This window comes from Canis lupus, chromosome 22 (assembly GCF_048164855.1).
Source record: "Canis lupus baileyi chromosome 22, mCanLup2.hap1, whole genome shotgun sequence".
Lineage (NCBI taxonomy): Eukaryota > Metazoa > Chordata > Mammalia > Carnivora > Canidae > Canis > Canis lupus.
The window spans coordinates 42,210,811-42,233,994 of record NC_132859.1 but is presented as its reverse complement, the minus strand read 5'-3'; the positions used below and the strand labels follow the sequence as shown (position 1 = coordinate 42,233,994).

Sequence of the window (23,184 nt, the reverse complement as noted above, 5' to 3'; positions counted from 1 at the left end):
TCAGTCAACCAGGAGGTACAAGTGAATAGGGTCTAAAAAGATCCATTTCTGAGGAGATAATCATGTTAATTCCACTTGCTGAGCATGGTTCTAAGTTCTTGGTAAGTGATATCTCTACTTATCTTCACGACAGCCCTGTGAGTAGGTCACATTGCCAACTGCCTTTTATGGATGAGAGAGCTAAGGTTTACAAGTTGTAGGATCAAGATTTGAATTATGGGGTTTTGCTATATATTTGGCAAGCTGAATTCAGAAGAGGGAGAACCCCAGGCTGAGAGTAGCCCTGCTCAAGGGAGACAATGGTATGAGAGTGTTCTCCAGACCAAAACAGAAGCAGGTCCAGATCTTGAGGAATCCACTTGCAAGTATGGGGCACTTGGCAAATGAGAAATTAGCACCAGAATACTCGCCTTATGAATGTCAAGGGGCTGGAATCCCAGCCTGGGGGTCAGATAATAGCAAAAGTTAATATTTATTGAGTTGGTGGCAGGGTGCTACACATGATAACTCATTTTATCTCAACAGCCTCATTGTACAGATGAGGAAAATGAGATACAAAAAGAGCTTCAGAAACTGGCTTGGTATCACAGTTAGGAACTAGTGGAGCTGGGATTGAAGCTCATCAGTTGTTTCCAGAGTCTATAATCATAAATCCTACATTTGCCACCTCAGACGACCAAGGGCCAGCCAAGCAAACAGGACAAAAGTTTAGGTGAAGGGATCTTCTGAGGATGTTGCAGGAGCATCAGGAGGCAAAGTCTGGACAAACAGAGTCAGGGACCTGGTGGAGGTGGGCCAATCTCAGAGGCATCAAATCCAGATGTCTTGGGGGTATGGGAAAGTGCAGGTTGTCCCATCCAGAGGAGAGGGTCATCCAGAGCCCATTGAGCAGAGAATTGGCCTGAATCTGTGAATTCAAAATGGACATCCTTAGTCAGAAATTTCTCCTTTTCATCTTTACTCCAGAGAAGCCCTCATCAGTTTCCTGCTGTGGATGGAGTGTTGTTCAAGGATGATGATTGCCACACTGTCCATAATAGCAAAGAGAGGGTAATCTAAGAGTCCATCAAGAGGGGAATAGCTAAGTCCATTGTAATCAACCCATACTTGGGGAACATTCTCAAACAAAAAGCACACATACCCCTCATGAAAAGATTCTGAGACCAATGAGGCAGCTGTGGGGCTGTAAAAGAGGCGTTACCAGTGGCTATGAGGAGTGCAGTAAGCTGATGGCCTCCAGCTGCAGAGCTCTGGGGATTTACTGCAGCATTTGTGTTAAGGCCATGATTTTCCTGGGTGTCCCCCAGCCAATGACAGAGCATGGTGGGGTTGTAAGGCCTAAGCCATTTCTGCCAAATAAGGCGCTCCTCTAGGGGGCAGTCTCTGAGCTTCCCAATGTGAGATCCCCGTCTCTGTGCTGTCCCTCCCCAGCTTGTCCCCCCTATCTTTCCAGGTATCGCCTCCAATTAATCTCTTCTACTTCTAACCGCTCTCAGTGTCTCTTTCCTAGAGGACCCCGAACTGACACACTTATTGAGGAGTGAAAACAGCAAATTGCAGGACAATGCATACACTAAGATACCATTTATGCAAGTAAACAAACAAGTACATGCCTACCTGAATTAATATTTTTTTAAAGACAGAGAAAAAGAAAAATAAAGGAAGGAAAGAGGGAAACTTGTACATAAAAACATGTATTTTTCTATGCATTGAAAAGTTCTGGGAAAAGCCCACTCAAATGGCAACAATAGTTATTGCTTGGGGTGGAGGGAGGAAGTTAGGAAGTAATAGTGAATAGGACTTCAGATTGTGTATATTGCTATATTTTTCCTTTTACAAGGAGAACACATACAGGTGTTACTTATGTAATTAAGAAAATTTAAGACATATACAGGCCCTTCGATTGAGACTGACTTTTCTCAAGGAGGATCCGCAGCATCTCAGCTGAACCCAAAACCTTTAGAGTGGGGACCATGACTACACAGTAACGTTCCATCCAGAAGGTATCTGCCACCCCTGGCCTACTCCCATTCCCTATCTCTGTTGGAATAGCTAATAGCCCAGTGATACATCAGAAAGGTGTCTAGAAAGATCTATGGAGTGTTTTAAATTGCATGAGACTTTCCTGGCCTCCCTGGCTGTACTATACAGAGATGCCATAACTCCCCAGTACAGCGTCTCTGAGAATTGCACTTGTAAATCTTCCCCCTCCACCTCATGTGGCATGGAGTACATCAGAGATGATAGTGGGTGATGCTAAATCTAATCAGCTGCATAGATGGTTCATGCAGGAGGAAACCACATTTGTTACTTATCTGCCAAAACTACCTCTTTCAACTTTGAGCTATCAGTCTTCTTTCTCTCTTTCTCTTCTTTCTCCCTGACTCTCTTCTCCATTTTCCCTCCTTCTTTCCCCAGGGCCTTTAAATAGTGCTGAAAGGGTGGCTGAGAGGTGAAGAATCCCAGGCTGGAGACTGCGCCCTGGGCACAGGCTGGAAGCTTCCTCGTTGGACTGCTGGCCTGTGTCCTCTACCTGGCCTTACTGACACTGACAGACTGGTGACAGGTCAGAGGTCTGCAATCTGGAAGTGGTGTCGATGGCTTTCACAGTGTGCCTGGAGGAAGAGAGAGCAAGCTAGTTGGGTCAGGCTATTACCATGTAGCAAATTACTATTATTTTTATTTTTAGACACCAATAAAAATGACATCTGGGACCAGGGCAGATGAATGTTTGTTCTATTTATAGAGAACTAGAAGTCTGAGTTATGGCTGGGGGTGCCCAGCTGAGTGTGCTAGGGTGGGGAGGCTTCTGGGAGGAGATGTACATCTGGCACTGCAGGGGTAAAAGGGAACCCAACTTGGGAAATGAGTTCAGCAGAAGTTTGAGAGGTCCCGGAATTGTTGTCTTACCAAGCCTGAAATACCCAGTGCCTAACCGAAGGATGTCTTAAATAATATACCATCTTCCAGATGTCGAATGTCTACAGTGTCCCTGGCTCTCTATTCATGAAATGCTTCCTGGAGGTCTGTGAGGAGGGCAACATCATCACCACTCCACTTCTGAGGAGAAAAAGTAACACACCTAAAGTCCCATAGCTGATGGATGTCAGGGCTAGGTTTGGTGCCTGGTTCTGTTGAAATTATCATGTTTCTCTTCCACCTACCTCTCAGTAACCTGCCTATGTCGTCAAGGCAGTCAGACCAGCCAGATCTTCATGGGCACCCATTCCAAAAAATGAGTCAGGGGAGGGAATAGGGCACTCAATGGGCTAATGTCAATTCTTGTAAACACATCCATCATGAACTTTATGAATGAAATGTTGACACTAGATGTTGTGACTGAATGCTAGTGACCCTCCCTGAATGCTGAAGGGAAGCAAGATCACTTTTTTAAAACTAAAGTTTAGATTTATTTAATGTTCTTTTTATGTCCCAGGATCCCATCTAGGATACCACATTATTTGGTTCTTTTTATGTCCCAGGATCCCATCTAGGATACCACATTATTTGGATTTGCCTTGTCTGTTTAGGTTCCCCTTGGCTATGACAGTTTCTCAGACTTTCCCTAGTTTTGATGACCTTGATAGTTTTGAGGAGTGCTCCTCAGATATTTTGTAGACTCTCCCTCAGCTTCACCACTTGGTACCTACAAAATCTTACTGGAAGGCAGGATTTATGCAACTTCCATGGGCATCTCTTGACTTTACAACCAGAAAATAACTGAGGTGTTAGGGAAAAGGCCTTTAAAACTATCTCATTCATTCATTCATTCATTCATTCATTCATTTATTCATTCATTCATTCATTCTACAATCACTGAGTCCTCAATTTATGCAAAGAAAGTGTTGGAGGAGGCACAGAGGAGGGCAAGAGATTAGCTCGAGTGCCAGAAGCATATGGTTCTCTAGCCAGTTGTCCCACCAGCCCACTCCCTCTGGACTGCACCTCCCAACTATGGAGGAAGAGTTGCAGCAGACTAGTGTTTCTCATACTAACACAGAGGGCTCCCACATTGCAATCCCAGAGGCTCTTGCTAAAAATCCAAGTTCTCAACCTTACTCCAGATTCATCGAATTAGATGCTCCAGTCAGGAACCCACTTGGGAATTAAAACAAACAAACAAACAAACAAAAAAACTGCAATTGATTCTAAGGCTCAGGCCAGTTTGAGGACTACAGTGAAAGATAACACTGAATGGTCTACCTACCCTGATGGGATACGTAGAAGCCCAAGTGGATCCAGGGCAGACAGATGAAAGCAGGTGTGTGACATTACACATGGGCATTGCACTGGGTCGCAGAAGGAACAGGGCAGACGAGGAGAGATGGGAACTCAGAGGAAGGGTCTGTGATCTAGATGGCTGGGCATGGTGTCAGAGGATAGAAAGCACTACTGGGGCTTGGGGTTGGCTGGCAGCATATAGGTACAGAATGAGGCATCTGGAATCTCAGGTCACTTGTAGATGTCAACATGTAGAGAATCTATAAGGCAAAGAAGGCATAGAGGAGGATGAAGAAAAAGTGAGTTTGGTTTTAGACGTGTAGTGTTTAAAGTCTTAATGAAGTATATAAGCAGACACAGCTTTTAGGTGGTTGGGGGTCCCAACCTGGCATTCATGTGGGGGGAAGGGGCCACCTTAGACACTCATGAACTTTAATATCATCACAGAGCTGGGTTTAAGCTGCCCACTCTCATCATCTTCCAACTGAGTGGCCTCAGCCAGGTCAATGGACTTCTTTCAACTTCAAAGTGGGTACAGCATTGACCTTTCAGGGTTATGCTGAGGATTTAATGAGATACCCTATGTAAAGTCCCTGGAGCACTCTTGGAAAAAATCAATCTTAATTCACATTCAGGATCAAAGTTAACATTGAAACCATGAGCCAGACCATGAGAGAAAAGAGTATGTGGTAAAAAGAAGAGATTAAGGCCTGAACCTTGGGGAAAACAACAGTGAAGGGACAGCAGAAAGAGCAAAAGACACAAAAAAAAGAAAGAGCCTTAAGGTCTGAGGAAAACCAATAGCATCATGTAGTCAGAGGTAGCATGAGTATTGGGGAATATTGGCACTCAGGTACCCCACACCAAGGTTCGAAGCCCTGCCTCCACTTCCTAGCTGGGAACTGAGACTTGCCGAAGCTCTTTCCTCTAACGTAAATCTGGGGTGACACGACTTACCACATCTGTCAGTTGTGAGAAACAGTTAAAATGCTCTGGGTAAATTTTACGTTCCAGAGGAGGAAGTCAGTGAATGCTAATCAACATTATTATAATTGTTATACAGGCAAGGCTAGCTAGTGTTTGGAAGCAGGGCAGCAAAGGGTGTCCAATGCCATAGGGAGATAAAGAAAAATGAGGACTTAAGGGGAAAAAAAACCCTGGATTTGTGATTTCCCTGAGCAGAGATAGAGTAGAAGCCAATTGGCAGGGTGTTAGGGTATAGGCTCAAGATAATGAAGATGGCTGGTATGAACTCCTGTCTGACTGTGTCCCAACTTTTTACAAGTCATGGCACACACAGATAATTATTATACAACATATTGAGACAAACCACTAAGGTCACTCAAAATAACAAAAGACCTGCCCAGGAATTCCAACTGCCCTATTCCCTGTCCAGCTGCCCTGAGGGCTGAAGGGATCAACATGCCAGCTTTCTGTAACCATCCCAGTACCTAGGCACTACGGCACCATACCAAGTGGGCACCTGTCCCCACTGCCAGATACCAAATGGGCACCTGTCCCCACTGCTTACAGTGATTACCAAAATGAATTTTCCCATGACCCACTTGCTTTAAACGGGGATCAGCACATTTCTTCCATAACTGACCAGCTATTATGGGATTTGTCGGCCATGCATTCTCTGTTGCAACTGTTCAGCTTGGCTATTTAAGTGCTAAAATAGTCAGAGACACACAGAAATGAAGGAGTATGGTTGTGTTTCAATAAAACTTTATTTACAAAAACAGATGGTGGGCTGGATTTGGCCTGCAGGCCTTATTTGCCAACCTCTGACTCTGAGCTTCAAAATCTGGCAATATACTTCCACCAGAATTACCAAACATACAAGACTGACTAAACTTAAAAGAATTGGCACTATCAAATTTTGATGAGGTAATGGATAAACTGGAACTTTAACACATTGCTAGTGGGGGTATAAATTAGTGTAATCACTTGGAAAAACATTGACAGTCCCTACTACAGCTAAACCTACATGGCCTACAATCCAAGAATTCCACTTTTTGGATATAAATCCAACCAAAATAAATGTATATATGCACCAAAACATATATATAAGGATGTTTATAGTGAATTTATTCATAATAGTCACAAGTTGGAAAATGGTCAAATGCCCAGCAACAGTAAAATGGATAAATAAATCCTGTACATTTAATACAATGGAATACTACACAGGAATGGAAAAAAATACACTCTGCTGCACGCAACCATCTGGGTGCAACTCATAGACATAATATTGAGCAAGAGAAGCTCTAGGATTCTGTAAATGTAAAGTTGTTGAACAGGCAAAACCAGTCTATACTGATAGAAATCAGAAAAGTGATTGCTTTTTCAGGAAGATATGGATTAAGATCCCTTGCTCTAAGTGGGAGTCACATGTGTGTATATATAAAAAGATTCACCAAAATGGATATTTGAGTTTCTGTACCTTATTTTATATTACACCTCAACTTAAAAAAAATGTAAATGAGTAAACACCAAAAAAAAAAATGCAGGAAATTCTGAATCCAATATGCCTGCCTACTTGGAAGCCAATAATAGCATACTTCCCCTACAGAGTCCATAGCCAGTCTTTGGGGGCACCACACTTGGCATTGGTAGGATTAGGAGTTTTAGTAAGATTTTTTTTCCTTTACTACGCTGGGCATTGATAGTTCACTGGCCTGGGTTAGAGGGACCCTAATATTTGCCTTCTGTCAATGAAATAGTTTCCAGGTGGTGGCCAAGTTGGAGGTAGAGGGAAGGCAAGGGTTGATATAGGAATAAAGGTGTAGGGTGGGATTAGGCGACAACAAATGACAATGACCAAGATTTATAGAAAACAAGCCTTGCTCTCAGTCACTCAATGAAGGATCCCAGCTCTTGCAGCGCAGGATTCCTTCTAAAGGCCATTCTGTGATGTGATGTTATCTGTCAATATGGGAGATAACAGTGGTCACAGCATGGAACATATACCTAATGCTTAGGTGCTTTGTAGACATCAGGTCTCAGAAGACCAGGGACCTTAGGAAACCATTACCATAGTTACTGTACTGTTAAATTGTCTGGCAGTGTCCTGGTAAGTCTGGTAAGTTCTGGTAAGTCTATACATTGACATCTAATCTTGTCCAAATGCATACATTAGGAGGGCCAGCTTTTTCTTGGGTTTCCAACAACATGGAGGTCTGGCTTTACTAGGTAACTAGGTAGGAACACAGTTCAAACACTGTTATTTAGGTCTGCCCCTTAAATCTGGGTCCTTTTCCAACCTTTGGCTTTCTTTACCCCTGAAATGAACACCTCCTGCTCTTCTTGCTACCTGTTCAAATTCTGGTGACCGAATGAATTTTCAGAGGGGGACTGAGGGGTTGCAGGGGACACAGGAAGAGAAGTCAACATCCATGGACCCCTACTGGATTCTAGATGTTGTGCCAAATGATTTTATAGATCTATGCTGTACAACACAGTAGTCACTAGCCACGTGTAACTATTTAAATGTTTAATTTTCATTAATTAAAATTAATTAAAATTTGAAATTTATTTCTCAGTTGCTCTGGTCACATTTCAAATGCTGAACAGCCATGTGGCTAGTGGAAGAATGTAGATATAGAACATCTCCACCATCACAGAAATTTTCACTGGACATACCTATATATAGACTCTTTCCCCTATAATCCTTACAATAATCGCCTGAAACATTTATAAGTTAGAATGCAGTGGACTGCCTGTAACAGAAAACCTAGGCTCAAAATGACTTTAAAAACAAATAATTTTATTTGTTTTTTAAATAATAATTTTAAAATAAATAATGAATTTATTTCTGCTTGGAGACCAGAAGAAGTGTGTTTCCAGGCACAGCCCAATCAATATGTTGCCAAAGACCCAGGCTCCTTCTGTCTCAATGCTTTGCCATTCTCACTACCACCTTTACATCAATCTAGTTCCTCATGTGGCTATAAGATGGCAGCCAGTGGCCTTTGGGGAAAATGTGCTTCCTTATTCATACACCAAGAGAAAGTTAAAATACCTCTCCTCCAGTCTGATTGGACCAATAGGAGCCATGGGCCTTTCCCTAACTAATAACATTCCCCAGGAAGGGACTGCTGGGGCTGCTTGGGATAAGTCAAGATTCCTCTATGGAATTAGAGGTTAAGAAACCTGAGTAAAATCAGGGTTCTATTGGAAAGGAGGAGGAAGAGAAATGTGTAATGGATAACCATTAAATACTGCAGTGATTATTCTTATGCCCATTTACAAACAAGGAGACTGAAGCTCAAAGGCATTAAGCAAACTACCTAAGGTTAACAGAACAGGTATGTGATAACACAGAGGATCAATCTAGGGTCTGTCAAAGCCACCGCTCACACACCGCCTTGCCACACAACACTGGATATATTTTGTCATTGAGTAGCACAATGCCACTCAAGTGGTTATCCCCTCACTTCTGATTAGTAGCAACATGATGATTAGCTAATAAGGCAAAGCAGTAATGAACTTGCTCTGATCATCTTTCTGTGTAAGCAACTTCTGGTTATCTGTTGAACAGAACACATTATGCTGCTTTCCTCTCCCAACCTTTCCTTTTATGTTAAATATATGATTTTTATCCTCAGAAGGGGGATTATCTCAGAGCAGAATTGGCAAGGTTAAACACTATCTATAAAACACATTCAGCTATGCCATGAAATGAATTACATAATATATCAGTCATCTACCTGGCTTTCAAAAACCTGCAAATGCATTTCTGTTCGGTATGGGTGAGTATTTTATATTTTGCCTCCCTTCCCATGAAGGTAAAAATGACCTTGGTTCTTAGGAAGTGAAGATATATTGAACGGGTTAGGATCAACACAGTTCCATTTCATTTAGTCTCCACTAAAATTGCAAGGAGTGAAAATAGAGCTGGAATTTATTTTACTATATATTGCCTCATTTGAACTTTAGTAAGGCATTAGCTTCTAAGGAAAACCCTCCCCCTTCCATAATCTCTTATTGATGGCATGTTAAGGAAATTGCCTTGACTTTATTGATTCTGAGCTATGAGGTACAATGTACCCGGTGGTGTGTTAAACTGAGAAAGGTATGCTGGGCTGGCTATACTGCCTTGGAGATGGACTCAGCTGACAGCCGGCACTTTGGCCCTACCCAACACCTATGGCCATTCTCCCCAAAGAACAAATTAATGGGATGCCAGCCGCGTAGGAGCCTTCTCTCCATGACCTTGCTTTAAAAGAGGGAGCCCTGAAAGGAGAGGAGCCTTGTATCCTGAAGAGGGAATAGCAGGACAGGACAGGACCCCACTCATCTACTCATCAGCTGAGGCCAGGTCTGCTCAGTCTACCCCTTTCCTGGAAGGGTTGGAGCAGGAGCCAGGTGGACCAGAAGGTATGTCTGGCCAGGTTGCTTAAGTTCTGGGATTGAGGCTTCAGCTGTGAAATAGTCTTGGCAGGGTGAAAAAAGTTGCTATTTTGACTGGCACCAACATCCCTTTGCTGTATTTGTCCAGGAAACTATTGTGATGGGCCACTCTAGGTGAGTCGCCCACACCTGGAGAATAGCTTATAAGCACACAGTGAAACAAGGTGGCAGCTAATATGCTCTGCACAAAAAAGTTTCCAGAAGTGTGTGGGGCTGGGAGAGAATCAGGTGAGCAGGTAAAGATGAGAAGCAGAGATGGAAGGAGAAGGTTGTGGGTTGATCTGATGAAGACAGGGTTGTTGCGATCAGGAATATCCAGTAATAGTTTAAGTCATCTGTAATAAAATACCAACTGCCACCACCAGACTTTGATGAAGTCTGCCATTCACACAAAAATTGGTTCAGGGTAGAATTGGAGGGAGGACAGGCATAGACTGAGGAGGAAGGTCAGCATGGAGCAGAGGGAAGTGGCCCTGGGAAGTAAGTGGGGTTGACATAGTTCAGAAGTGACCATCCACACCCCAGCCCAGGACCTCACTGTTATCTCAGAACCCAGCTCAGTGTTGGGCACAGAGAAGACCGTCAACTGTCCCAGGCCATCCCAGCCACTGAATGAACTTGTCCACCTTTGATGACCCCCAAGCCATAGATAAAAACCCCCTCAAGCCTAACAAAAGGACAGTGTCCCTTCTTTTCTGAACATGATAATAAGCTTATTTTCTCAACAGTGAGGTCAGAGAATGGTGTAGGTGAAACAAAGAAATCTATTTTTTTTTCTGGTATTAACTGACTTGTATGGCTGCATTCTGGGTGTTATGCTAACCAAGCCTTTCCTTTTTTTCCCCCATCTTAGCAAAAAAAGTGCAGGTAGCTGAGGATGGGTGTGTCTGTGCTGGAGGTGGGAGGAAATGGTAAGGGTCAGGGAGGTTCTAAGGACAACAGAAAAGTCCATCCTATCAGGTAAGTGGTCAGCAAATGCGTGTGGAATGAATTTCAGCCTGAGATGACACTAGACATTATATAGGTCACGGGCCAACAGCTCAAAAACCTCCAGACAGGATTGAGTGAAGAGAGATGGGTAATGAGGGGCCGCTGCTCCCAGGAGGGCTGGTGCCCTTTCTAAGAGCACTAGCCTCTTCTCAGCTCCAGACAATTATTGCCAAGCAGGTACGTGAGTCCCCTGTGGCTAGATCTGATTTTTTTTTCTCCAAGAAAAGCCAGAAATGTGGATTTTCATATAAAAATACCCGTTTGAAACATTGGAAACCGGTTCAAACAATTTCAAATGCTGTACCAGTCAATAAAAATGCATCTGCAGGTTGGATCCATTCCCCTCAGATGTAGAATAGTGGTTCTCAGACACAAGTAGGCATCACGGTTTGCCACAGAACTTAATAAAACAGGTACACTGGCCTCCACCCCCAGAGTCTCTGAGCCAGCAGTGGTGGCGTGGAAGCCAGACAGGTGCCTGTCTAGCGAGTTCCCAAAGATGCTGATGTAGCTGGCCCTGGATGACCCTGGAAGATCCACTGCTCTTGTTGACCACCAAGATCTCCAGGCTCTCTGCCCTGCCAGGGACTGCTGGGGTCTGCCCTCTTCTTCAGGGCCTCCTGCAAATAAAGTTCTCTGTGAGCCCGCTCTCTATTTAAAGCCTGCCTTCGAGGCATGTTTTTAAAATAGAAGCACAAGGCTCTAATTCTTGGGCTCTTTCATTTCCTCGTAATATTTTCCTGGCAAGGTCTGGGCCCTAAGCATCACATTGTCTTCTCCGAGTCCCAAACCAGAATATTCTTTCCTGGAGAATCAGGTGCCCCAGTGCTCAACTGCATTTGATCATGTTAATATTAGAAAAAATCCAATATAAATCCTCTTGGTGTCAGGGGTTCTGCAAGGTTGCTCTAATTGCCTGAACCTTAAAATACATTTTTAACCTCTTCTGCCTTCAAAGTCAGTTCCAACAAGGCCAGGGGAGATGTCTACACCATTGGGGTTCTCATTAGGGCAGAAGGCCACAGTTTTAGTAACTCAGGGGGGTTGGAAGAAGTAGCACATGCTTATTTTTCCAATAGAACTATGCTCACACAGGATTTCCGCTATTACTTGTGTCTTTTCAAACCCAGAATTGCAGAGATGACCAGATCTTGTCCCTTACATAGGCCCTGACTAGGAGGCAGTAAACCCTCTTCCTCCACTGTCCACAGAGAATAATGCAGAGATGGCTAATGACCAAGTTTGTAAGGTGGCTCAGAAAGCTAGAGTTACAGGAATCTGGCAGTCCTAAAAGACTCATTGCTAGGGTCCCAGGGTGATCATGCACACATACCTATCACAACAATGGATCCAAGAACTTAATCCCAAAGTCCCAAATGCTTCCTTTCACCCTAAATGCCTGCCTATCTTGGCCTTGAAATCTCCTGAAACTTTCTCACTGATGAGAGATATAAAACTAGCAGGCAAGTCTTAGAGTAACCTTCATGTCACTGTTTGGCATCTGGGAAAGGCCACTGCCTGGGTCAGGATGTCACAGAGCAAGCAAGCTCAAGCAACTGTAAACAAGATGGTCACAGGGCCAGGGCTCTGAGTCTGGAGGGTTCCACTGGAGAAGCTTCTAACTCAGACAGTTCCTCTGGCTGAAGAGTGAGGTTCCTGACCTGGACCTTCACGGGTAAAATCTAGCCTGGGAAGCTTGCCAAGATCCTGCTTTTGGAAGCCTGCCACTGGAGCCCAGGCTTCCCAAATCATTCACCTCACCCCCTCCCCCACTGTCTCTGTCCCCTTTGACTGGGGTCTGGGGCTGTGCTCCTGCCACTGTTTACTGCACTGGGTGCTCCCTGCTGCAGCTTACACCCACTTCCCTTGTCTGGAATCGGGAATCTTGGAATTGGTAGACCCTAGAGTCCTAAGCCCCATCTGTAAAATGTGTGTAATGGTAACTGAGAATCAAATTGGACAGTAGCCCTGAAGTTCTTGGCAACCATGAGCTCCTACACATCAGAAGGTGGTGTCTGTGCACTCTGGCTCTTTGTCTTGTCTCACCCAAGTGTTCTGGTTCCTTCCAGAGTGTGTAGCAAAATCTAGGCATGGTTCCCTCTAGCAAGGATGTTCCCCAGGGAAGAACTGGAAGGGAGGAAATGTAATTTGGATAAAAGAAACGAGGTAAAGGTAAAAAAATAAATAAATAAAGTACCTTTTTGAAGGGAATCAGCTCTGAGTGCAGGAATTAGTTTGGAGGCAGAGTCTCCCCCTCCCCACCCACTGTCCCCACTCCCTTGGGCCTTCTAAGAGCCCCCACAGCTTTACCTGTATGGATGGCCCAAGGGCTGGGCCACAGAGAAGCCCAACTCCAAGGGGTCCCTGCCTCCAAAGGGTCAAAGACAAAATATAAAGAGGCACTGTCAGTGAGTCCAAGGGCAAAACACATGAGCACACACCTAGATGCCAGTCCTGGCTTCATTCTTACCAGCTGTGGGTACTCATCCAGTGACTTCTCTTTGAGTCTCAGTTTGTTCATCTGTCAAATTGGGACAAGGACACCCATCTCATGCTGTCTTTGTGAGGACAGCAGTATCTACCTGCATGAGTTTCTGCCTTAGATGAGGTTCCCCAGAGGCAGAGGCAGAGCCTGAGACAGGGATTTGGGTATACGTTGTTTGTTAGAGGAATGCCCTTAGGAGAAGGGGAACAAGGGAAACAAGATGGCATTGGGGATTCTACTAACCAAGGAAGTGGTCCCAGCTTTAGCTTTATCCCATTAGGAGTTCTGGAGCATTACAGACCACAGTCGGCACCACAGACTTGGTCCTTCCTAGAAGCCAAGGGCAATAGACTTTCATACCTTCATCAATCAGTTGTTGTCTACAGGCTGTCTATAAGTAGAGAGGGAAGGGAAGCCTGATGGGGAAGTCTTCTGGGAGAGATGGCTCCCATTCTGCTGAGAATAATTCTCTGGAGGAAGCAGCTATGAACACCTTGGAAACAGTGTGGATAGCAGGTAGGGATGGGCACCCCCTGGGTGAAGAGGATTCATGTAGGGACCACCAGTATTCACCATTCACCATTGCTTTACTTCTTTTTAGTGCTTCCAGCAATAAAACACCTTGCTCAGCTGGTTCAGAAGCACATCTGCCTCATCTTGACTTTGGTGCCATCCTGAGCTGCATCACAGCAAGACACTAATGGGTGCCCTATCCCCACAGGCTCATAACCATACCATGTGTGTACATGTCCCACTCTCCTGACCTCACAGGAAAACAGGCAGAAAGTAGGCAGGGTTGCTTTGCCAGGAAGAGAGGTGGATTCACCCAGACCAGCCACACCCTTGCCTTTCCACAATTCCTAGTTAAGTAGCTCTTCTCAAAAGGCTGAGATCATGGAATGGAGCCTTGCTTCCCAAAGTGTGGCAGATGGAGCAGCAGCATTTGCATCACCTGGGCACTCCTTTGGAAGGCAGACCCTGGAGCCCTGCCCCAGAGCTACTGACCCAGAACCCAGTCTCACAAGCTCCCAGGGTGATCCATGTACATTCTGAAGCACAAGACTGCTGGGGCAGATGCTTCTCTTCTCTCTCCTCCTACCACACCACTGGCTCACCTCCACTGGAATGCTTATTGCATTTGCTGCAATTTTCACACTTGAATTTTTGTGTCCAAAAAAACAGTGGTGGGATGAAGTCAACAAGGAATCTGGAGACCCACAGATCAGGGTTTGAAACCCTGCTTTGTCACTGGCTAGCAAGGTGGCCTTAGGCAAGTGGCTCACCACTCTTGAGCCTTTATTTTTCTCCACATAAAATGGAGAAGATAATTTCTACTTCTCAAGGTTGTTGTGAGCCAAGGTAGTTAAAATATCTAACTGTCCCAAGCACACAGTAGGCGGGACAAAAAAAATCCCCAAGGCCTAATTTAGTGCTTGTCATGTGGTAATATTGAGGAAATTTAATTGAAGTGAATGGAGTGGAAGCAGGCTGACTTTCAGCCTCCAACACAACAGAATGTCTGCAAGGAGGAGGAGGGTTTCAGAAACTTTGATCTTCCTGCTTGCTCTTGTTTCTCTTGCCCTTGATGGTTTTCATATCATGTCTTCAGCTGTTGACATGCGGAAGTATTTGTCTCTGCCTTGCACTATTGAAGAGGATGGATAGAGATTCATGGGCATAGAGAGCAGGGCTAGAAGCCAGGTGGCCTTAACATTTGGAGCTCACAGGCTGACCTCCAGACTTCAAAGCAAATGTAGGAAACTGATGGTATGTGCCAAATTCAACCCTGGCTTCTGTTTTGTTTTGTCTATGCAGATTTTAATTTTTTTTTTTTAATTGCTGGAAGACTTCTAAAAGCAAAAGAATTTAGGAAAAAAAACTCATCTGACTTTCTGGCTTTTCTTTTAAGCCATACTGACATCATTCAACCCCCACTGTCTGGCAACCACTGGCTGGAGCTGAGAGCAGCGGCTGTCTTTGGCAGGGCCTGCCCTTTCCCTTTTGCCACACTCCACACCTTTCCCTCTTGTCACCCTCTATCACCATACTGTTCTCTGTTCAGCTCCAACTCATCTGTCTTTCTGGCCTCTCCTTGACTGACACTTGGAAAAGGCAGAAGGCCCCAGGGAATTTGAAAAAGACTTTGGCCTTCTAGAATCCATGGAATGAAGCTTTAGATGAATTGTGTCATCCTTTTAAGCATCAGTGAGGCCCCTCAAGATCCAATATTTTATGTCTCTCACCATTTGAGCACTTAGGGTGTGCCAAGATTTTTGTATAACTTTCGTATTTTATCCTTATGGTGGTTCTGTGAGATGGGTTCAGTTTTATGGATGAGAAAAGTAGTGCTAAAAGAGGTAAATATGTTGCCAACAATCACACCAGGGGCCAGCAGCAGAGCCAGAACTTGTGAAAGTGTGAATCTAGCAGAGCCCAGTGTCCCCAAGCCCTTGTCTATAAGCTTAGTTTCATATACGTGCATATACCAGGTTGTAAGAAAATAAAACTCCATGAAATAAGAAAAAAACCCAACTAATTCCACCATCAATCATTTATAAGTTTTGAAACCAGTTGAAAAGAAAGGGAAAAAAATCAATCAGTAGCAAATGTTAGTAGATGTCTACTCTTTCACACGCCCTTTAATTTATAATCAATTCTCAAGAGCAAACTCTCCTCCTGATGAGTATGTTGAGGTCAGAACAGGCCTCCTCTAAGACCTGCTGTACACCTGTCAGCAAGCAAAAAGTTGACCGGGGCCTTGAGCTGCCCACACCTTCACATGGGTCTTGCTGCTAGTGGCCAGCCTCCCCCACCGAGTCCTACTCAGCCATGGAACCTATGGGCCCGTTGTCACCCGGCTCTAGTTTCATGTGACATTCTCTTCACTGACACTCAGAATTCTTCCCCTACCACCCCCAGGCTGGAATGCTCCAGGAGTACGGAGTAAGAGGGACAGGCTGGGCCCCAAATCTGCTCTTCAGGCATAATTTTATACTGCATTATCACCCTCATTTGTGGAGCCTCTTTGAGAAACACTTCTCAGCTTTCCATCTGCTGTGGGGTCTTGCTGCTTTTACACACTGACAGAATGTTAAGAGTGGAAGAGGTACTATTTCTGCATTCATATAGACCCATCTCCTCCCACGGGGATTCCTTCTTCAGTACCCCTGACAGAATGGTGATGCAGCCTATCCATATACTTTTAGAAACATGAAACATATTACCTCAGGGGGGCATTCTGCTCTATATTTCAGAGCTCTGAGTTTTAGTAAGCCCTCTTTAAACCTTCCAGAAACCCACTTCATTTTTATATCATTCATCCATCAGCAAACTTGTGTTAGTATACATTCATTTTGCATGACATAATTTTACAAGTGACAGAAACCCCAAATTAGCCCCCCCCAAAGGCATTTAAAAAAATAGTTTCAAGTGAGGCTTATCTCGGAGTTTAAAAATGCCACAAAGGACCTGGTGGGGCTTTCATTCCAATTTGTCTGCCATATTATTGCCCCATGAATCTGCAAGCAATCATAGTAACTCCTGGGTTATATGCTTCATATTAGCAAAATGGATGCTGTGGTTCCAGGCCTCTTATCTAATCCTCCAGAAGAACCAGAAGCAACTCTTTGGCTAGCTTTCTCAAAGTCCTAAGACTCACTCTTGTTAGCTCAAATCAAGTCATGTATGGATGTTAACTAGATTTATTGTGGCGATCATTGCACGATGTACACAAATACTGAATCACTATGTTATACACCTGAAACCAATATAATGTTATATGTAAGTTATACCTGGAAAAAAAAGGAAGTTTAATTGAGACAGATATCCTTCTCTTGGACCAATCACTGCAGCTAGAGAGATGAGATATGGAGTTTGGGTGGGAAGGGGGAATTGTCCATCCAACTCAAACCAAAACCCTGAAATGGGGGAGGAATATATTCTCTAAAGGAAAGTAAGGATACTGTTGGCAGTAGAGGGGGGAACAGATCCTGAAGAGGAAGCCACAGATGTCTTTTACACATCTCTGCTTTGTGCCAGCCACCATATTCGTTACTGAGGATGGCAAGTCAAATAAAACCCAATCCCTGACCAAGGAAGCTAATAGCTTGGTGGAGTCATTGATTATGACTTATGGAATTCTCATAAGTGCCCCTTTCTGGAGAGGAGAGAACATATCCTCCTTTTATGAAACGCCTCTGGGCATTTGAAGACACTTTGCCCACCTCTTCAAAATCTTCCTGGAGTTAAACATCTCTGGTTAGTCTGGTTGTGAGCCCTCTAACAAGGTGTGCAAGACTTAGATCATGACAGCCCCCTCCTGTGGATGATGTGAACACAGGGTGCAGAAACGATGGTACTGGATTAGCTGGACCCTTCTTCCTCGAAGCAGTAGGTTTTGGGACTCGGACTGGAGTGCATGGAGTTTATCTGGGAGATGGTCCCAGGAGATACCAGTAGGAAGGAAGGAAAAACAGCCAATGCAGAGTGGCCACAAATTATCACTGTGGACAGCCAAAAGCCCAACCATCCCAGGGAATTCTGGGAGACCACATAAGGCATACTGTCAGCAATTCCTCAAGGATAGGAGGCTAGGCAGCTATCCCCCAATTCTCACTTGTCATGGGGTGAGACCTCTCTGAGGGTTCTCTTCGAAAGTGTCAAGGTCTTGAAAAACAAGACTGAGAAACTGTCACAGATTGGAGAAAACTAAGGACACACGACAGCTAAATGCAACATATTGGTCTAGCTTAGATCTTGGAACAGAAAAAGAGTCTTAGCAGAAAAGTAGTAAAATTGAATGAAGCAGATAGTTTAGTAAGTCAGACTATATGGATGCTGATTGGTTTCTTAGCTTTGATACATAGGCCATGGTTATATTAAATGCTAACATCCAGGGAAGCTTCTGTGAAAGGTATACTAGCACCCTCTGCACTGTATTTGCAGCTTTTCTGTAAATATAAACTTATTTCAAAATAAAAAGTCTTAAAAAAATCAATGCTGGACATCTTTCCAGTGCAATAGAGGTTTATAGTAACATTTTTGATGACTAAATAGCATTTCATTGTATAGACATACCAAATTTTATTTAATCAATATCTAGTTTTTCCCTCAAGTTTTTCTGTTTTAACCACATTGAAATAATAATTCTCTTAAATTCATTTTTGTGTACTTGCCCTTAGGATAAAATCCAAAAAGTAGAATTTCTGGGTGCATTCCAAATTCTCTTTTCCAGTTTCTGAGTGCTCCTGCGCTTGTGTCAATTGCAACTCCTTGGACCACACCTTAACATGTTGAACTCATATCTCTAGGGGTATAGGCCTAGGGATCTGCATTTTCATAAGCAACCCAGTGATGTTTGAGAAGGCTGGTGTGGTCTTGGCTTGAAAAAAGAAAGAGAGAGGGACACCTGGGTGGCTCAGTGGTTGAGTGTCTGGCTTTGGCCCAGGTCATGATTCCAGGGTCCCAGGATTGAGTCCTGCCTCAGGCTCCCCACAGACAGCCTACTTCTGCCTCTACTTATTTTTCTGCCTCTCTCTCTCTCTGTGTGTCTCTCATGAATAAATAAATAATTCAAAAAAAAAAGAAAAGAAAGAGAAGGAGAGAATGAACTTAAAGGGGTTGTGGCTACCTTGATTTGCCTGCGTCTTCCACAAAGCTTGAACTGACACCTCATATGATATGCCTACTTGGTTTTTATAGCTCAAGAGGCTGCCATCCCAAAGGCAATGATCCCACTCATGCCATCAGCAATTAGTTTTGGGGTGCAGAATCTGCAGTGTATTCTGGAGGAAACACGGGGTTGTGGCCAGGGTTGGTGGAGCTTTGATCTTTTCTAATCCAAGAACAGAGTTAAGTGGGAGAACAAGGGAGAAGCTGAACAGCCACCATCTCCGAGTACCTCTTGTCTCTGCAAACCCAGGAGCTGAGAATGGACATCACCTCTTCTGCCTGGCCTTGAAGAGAGGAGAGCAGTATTTCCCTTGCCAGAAGCTGTCTTTCCTGCTTTTCAGGGTGACCAATTCATCCTGATTTGCCAGGACTTTTCCAGTTTTCATGTTGAAAGTCTCATGTCCCAGGAAACACCTCAGCCCAAACAAACTTGGATGGCCAATCACCCCAAGTGGCCTAGAGAGAACCCTAGGCCCTAACTCAGAAAACTTCCTCCCCCACCATGTGGCTAGAACAAGTTCCAGACTCTGAGGTGTTAGAGGAGGAGTCCAAGATGCTCCCTAACTCCTAGATCTGACACCTCTTCCTTAACACCCCTCTTCCTTCTCCCACCCCCTTTCTCCAGCCTGCCTCTGCCCTCAAGCTGCGTTCTAAGCACCTGCCAACTCTTATTCAAGTATTAAAATGCAGTGCCACTATTGCCTTCTCCAGGTAACCTTCTCCATCTTCTCCACAGATGCCCACCTCACCAAAATCCTGCTCTCCCACTTAGCCGTCATGCGAATCTGGGCAAGTAGGTTAACCTCCCTAAGCCTTCCTTGCACCATCTGTAAAATGGGTTTTATAATGCTGCTTGCCTCATAAAAGGAGTACTGGGTTAGATTAACTTACCACATAGTAGATACTCATTGGGAGTTCTTTGAATGAATGCATGACTACGTAGAGTTGAAATTCAACTCAGAGCCAAAAGCTAGCAATGTAGGCAATACTTTGTTCTTCTTTTCCTTATCCCATCTACTACTCTGTCTCTCTATACCTGCAACTTCCTTTACCACAGGAATTCTTAATCTTCTCAGTGTTGTGGACCCCTGTGGCAGTCCGGTCCCATAGACCCCTTCTTAATGTCTTCAGGTGAATTAAATAAAATAACAGATTATAAAGAAAGCTAATTACATTGAAATCATTATTAAAATGTAAAATATAATTTCCGATGCAGTACTGTATAGCTTCTATATTAACACATTAAATAAAGTCTACCAGCAGGTCTTGTAATAACTACTATTTAAATAGTGAACTTAATGATATTTTAAGATAACTTCAAAAACATTAAAGGAATAGAAAAACATCCATGATTTTTCTTGGTGACAGTCCTGCTGATACCACAGTTTGTTGCCTATGTTTATAATTGATGGAAATGCTACATTTTATCTAGAGGTTAGTAGAAATAAAGATGTAATGGTTCACCTAGCCAAATTCACAGACCCACTGACTTCTACCCTTGGGCCCTTGAGGGGAGGTGTCTGTGGAACCTAGGTTAAGAACCCCTGCTGTCCATGCCAGCAACCTTGGAACACCACCCTGAGAGCTGCTTCTCTATAGCCTGGGGGCAGAGTTGAATGCATGTTCCATGCTCTCCCTGCTTCTAGAACACGGGATTGTTCTCATGCTAACCCTTAGGAACATTCCTTACACAATAGGAACATCACCATATTAGCATCTCCTGGGCTCCAGAGAGCTTGTCTGTGGGGATGGTCTGTCACCTGGTCTTTCTGTGGCTAGAGTGGCTACAAGAGGCCACAGCCAGTGATGGCTCTGATTCCCCAGACAGATTCCTCTGGCAAAACTCATAGTGGAGGGTGCCTGAGTGCCTCAGTTAAGTGTCTGCCTTTGGCTCAGGTTATAATCTCAGGGTTCTGGAATCAAGCTCCACATCAGGCTCCCTAGTCAGTGAGGAGTCTGCTTCTCCCTCTCCCCACCCCCACTCATGCATTCTCTCTCACTATGTCTCTCTCTCTCTCTCAAATAGATAAATAAAATCTTTTTTAAAACCTCATAGTGGAGGGATGCAGGCTGTGCCTCATTCTGGTGGGGCCTAGGCTCCCACAGCTCAGGATCCTCTCTTTAGGAAACAATACAAAATTACTAATATAAAATCAAGTATGACAACAAATAACTCAAATGAGAAAAGAAATGACAACAAATTATAAATATTAAAAGCTGACAATGCAAATATCACAAAATTCAGAAAAATAGCATATTATTTTTATTAAATAACTGCCTATCTCTTGTCTAAAATATTTTTCCCTGCATTTATTTATCTGCTTTCTCTTTGATTGCTTCATAACATGACAACAATTTTATACTATTTTATACAGAGCCAACAGAAAGATAATTAAGTTTTTTCTCTAGCATGGTTGAGCAGATATTTTTTTTTAATTATCAATAGTTTATCAAGTTTTCTTGTAGCTTCACAACCCATTACTGGTAAGGTCATAGATATCTTCAGGATTATTGTCAAAGTTGGGGAGTCTTTTCTAAGCTGGAAGTTCTTCCAGCCAGAGCATTTCAGGTTTTCTTTTTTTTTGTTGTTTTGTGTTGTTGTTTTGGGGTTTTTTGTTTTTTAAAGATTTTATTTTTTTATTTGAGAAAGAGAGAGAGAGCAAGCAGGGTAAGGAAGAGGTGGAGAGAGGGGGAGAAGCAGACTCCCCCTGAGCAGGAAGCCCAATGCAGAGCTCTATCCCAGCACCCCAAGATCATGGCCTGAGCTGAAGGCAGATGCTGAACCGACTGAGCCACCCAGGTGACCCTCAAGTTTTTTTAAGCAGTGGCTCATCTTTATGCTCTGAGTTGGAGACACTCATTAATAAGTCTGTCACCCACACTGTCACCAGAGTGGTCTACTGGGAGGTTCATGCCATCACATCTGACACAAGATAGCTTCTGTTTTGATGAGACATTGCAGAGAACTGAGTCTTTCACTTACATGTATCTGGCAAATGGAAGAAGTTTCCTCAGACTACATTCCAAATCTTCTTCTCCTCTACACTCCACACAGTTCCGGACTATGTACCTTGATCTGTGTTGCACATCATGTGACAATCTGCAGCTCTGCACCTTTGAGATCCGGTGCCCAATGAGTCAGCTCTGTGAGTGTTAACAGATTCTTGGAAGTCCTTTCCACATGGGATCATCCAGCATGACCTAAGCTAAACCCCAAAGTGACCATGAACGGTGTCCTTCCACACCCAACTGAATGAGTGACCAACTCATCTCTCTCTGGGCCCAATCCTCAAATTGCCTTTGGCTGCCTCAATAGCACCCCACCCTGGGGCAGGATGACAGAGGGGATGTGGGAGAGGGAAGAGGTGTGTTTGATGGATTGTGGTAAACTACCATGGCTTTGCAAATTCTACAAAAACATGTCACCCTGGAAGCACTTTGTGAGGTCCTCCTGGGATCTTGGAAGAGGCATGTGTGAGTAAAACAACCTCAATAAACATAAAACTTATGTTTCTTTGGTTTACAGAGATCAGCCCTGCTGCCAGCTGCAGGTAACAGAAAACTCAGCATATAGCAGCTCCCAAAAGCAGAAATCTCACTGGTGCATATACTGGAAGTCAAAAGTGGACAGTCTGAGAGATTGATCCAATAGTTCCCAAGAGACCCAAGTTCTCTCTGTCTTTCCTCTCTGCCCTCTACAGAGCAAGCTTCATCTTATACCCAGCGAGCTTCATCTTATACCTGCACCCTCTCTGTTCTTGAGATAGGTGTCAGAAGCCACTGGTCATCCACCTCCTCTAAGCACTTTCTTAAAACCTCCAGCCACTCCCTCCTTGAGTCTCATTGGCCCAAAATGGGATGCCCACCATTCCTAAACCAATCACAGGCCAGGTCCTTGGGATGACTTGCCACCCAATCAAGTCTGCCCCGGGAGCTGAGGTCAAGGCCCCAACCTTGCTGCTTGCTGCCTCTCCATGAGGGTAGAAGAGCCAGTCTGTTGCAGTTTTACAGGGGTCAGGGGTCAGCCCTGGCCAGTAGCCTACTGAGAACATAGTCATTTTCAACATCGGATCTGTAGAGAGAGGCCTTCAGAGCTCCAAGCCATCCATTCATTCTTTCATTTATTCAGTAAGCTTACAAGGGTGCCTACTGGAGCCAGGCCTGGGCTAGGAAGTAGGGAGTCAGAAGGGACTTGCATACTGTCCTCATCCTGCAGTGATTGGGCCCATTGAGGAGAAATGGAAGTAAGAAATTCGACCATAAAAATGTAGAATGAGATGATCTTAAAGACAGGAGGAGTCAGGACAGTCCTGGAGGCAAGAATACCAGTTTCAACCTAAAGGGGAAGGTGAGGGAGAGGCTGCTGCAAAGAGAATGATCCAAGGGTGCAGAGGTCTCAGCGAGGG

At 44.1% G+C, this 23,184-nt stretch overlaps 1 long non-coding RNA gene across 2 annotated transcripts; it reads right to left on the bottom strand.

The window, feature by feature from the left end:
• Positions 1-448: 448 nt before the first annotated feature.
• Positions 449-21,863, bottom strand: LOC140614501 (uncharacterized). 2 transcript variants are annotated; one of them, XR_012015357.1, is made up of 3 exons: positions 21,762-21,863; positions 2,329-2,615; positions 449-907 (listed from the first exon to the last, which is right to left on the bottom strand). It is a non-coding gene; the product is annotated as an uncharacterized lncRNA (long non-coding RNA). The 2 variants fall into 2 exon arrangements; XR_012015356.1 differs by lacking the exon at positions 21,762-21,863 and adding an exon at positions 4,208-4,439.
• Positions 21,864-23,184: the final 1,321 nt, after the last annotated feature.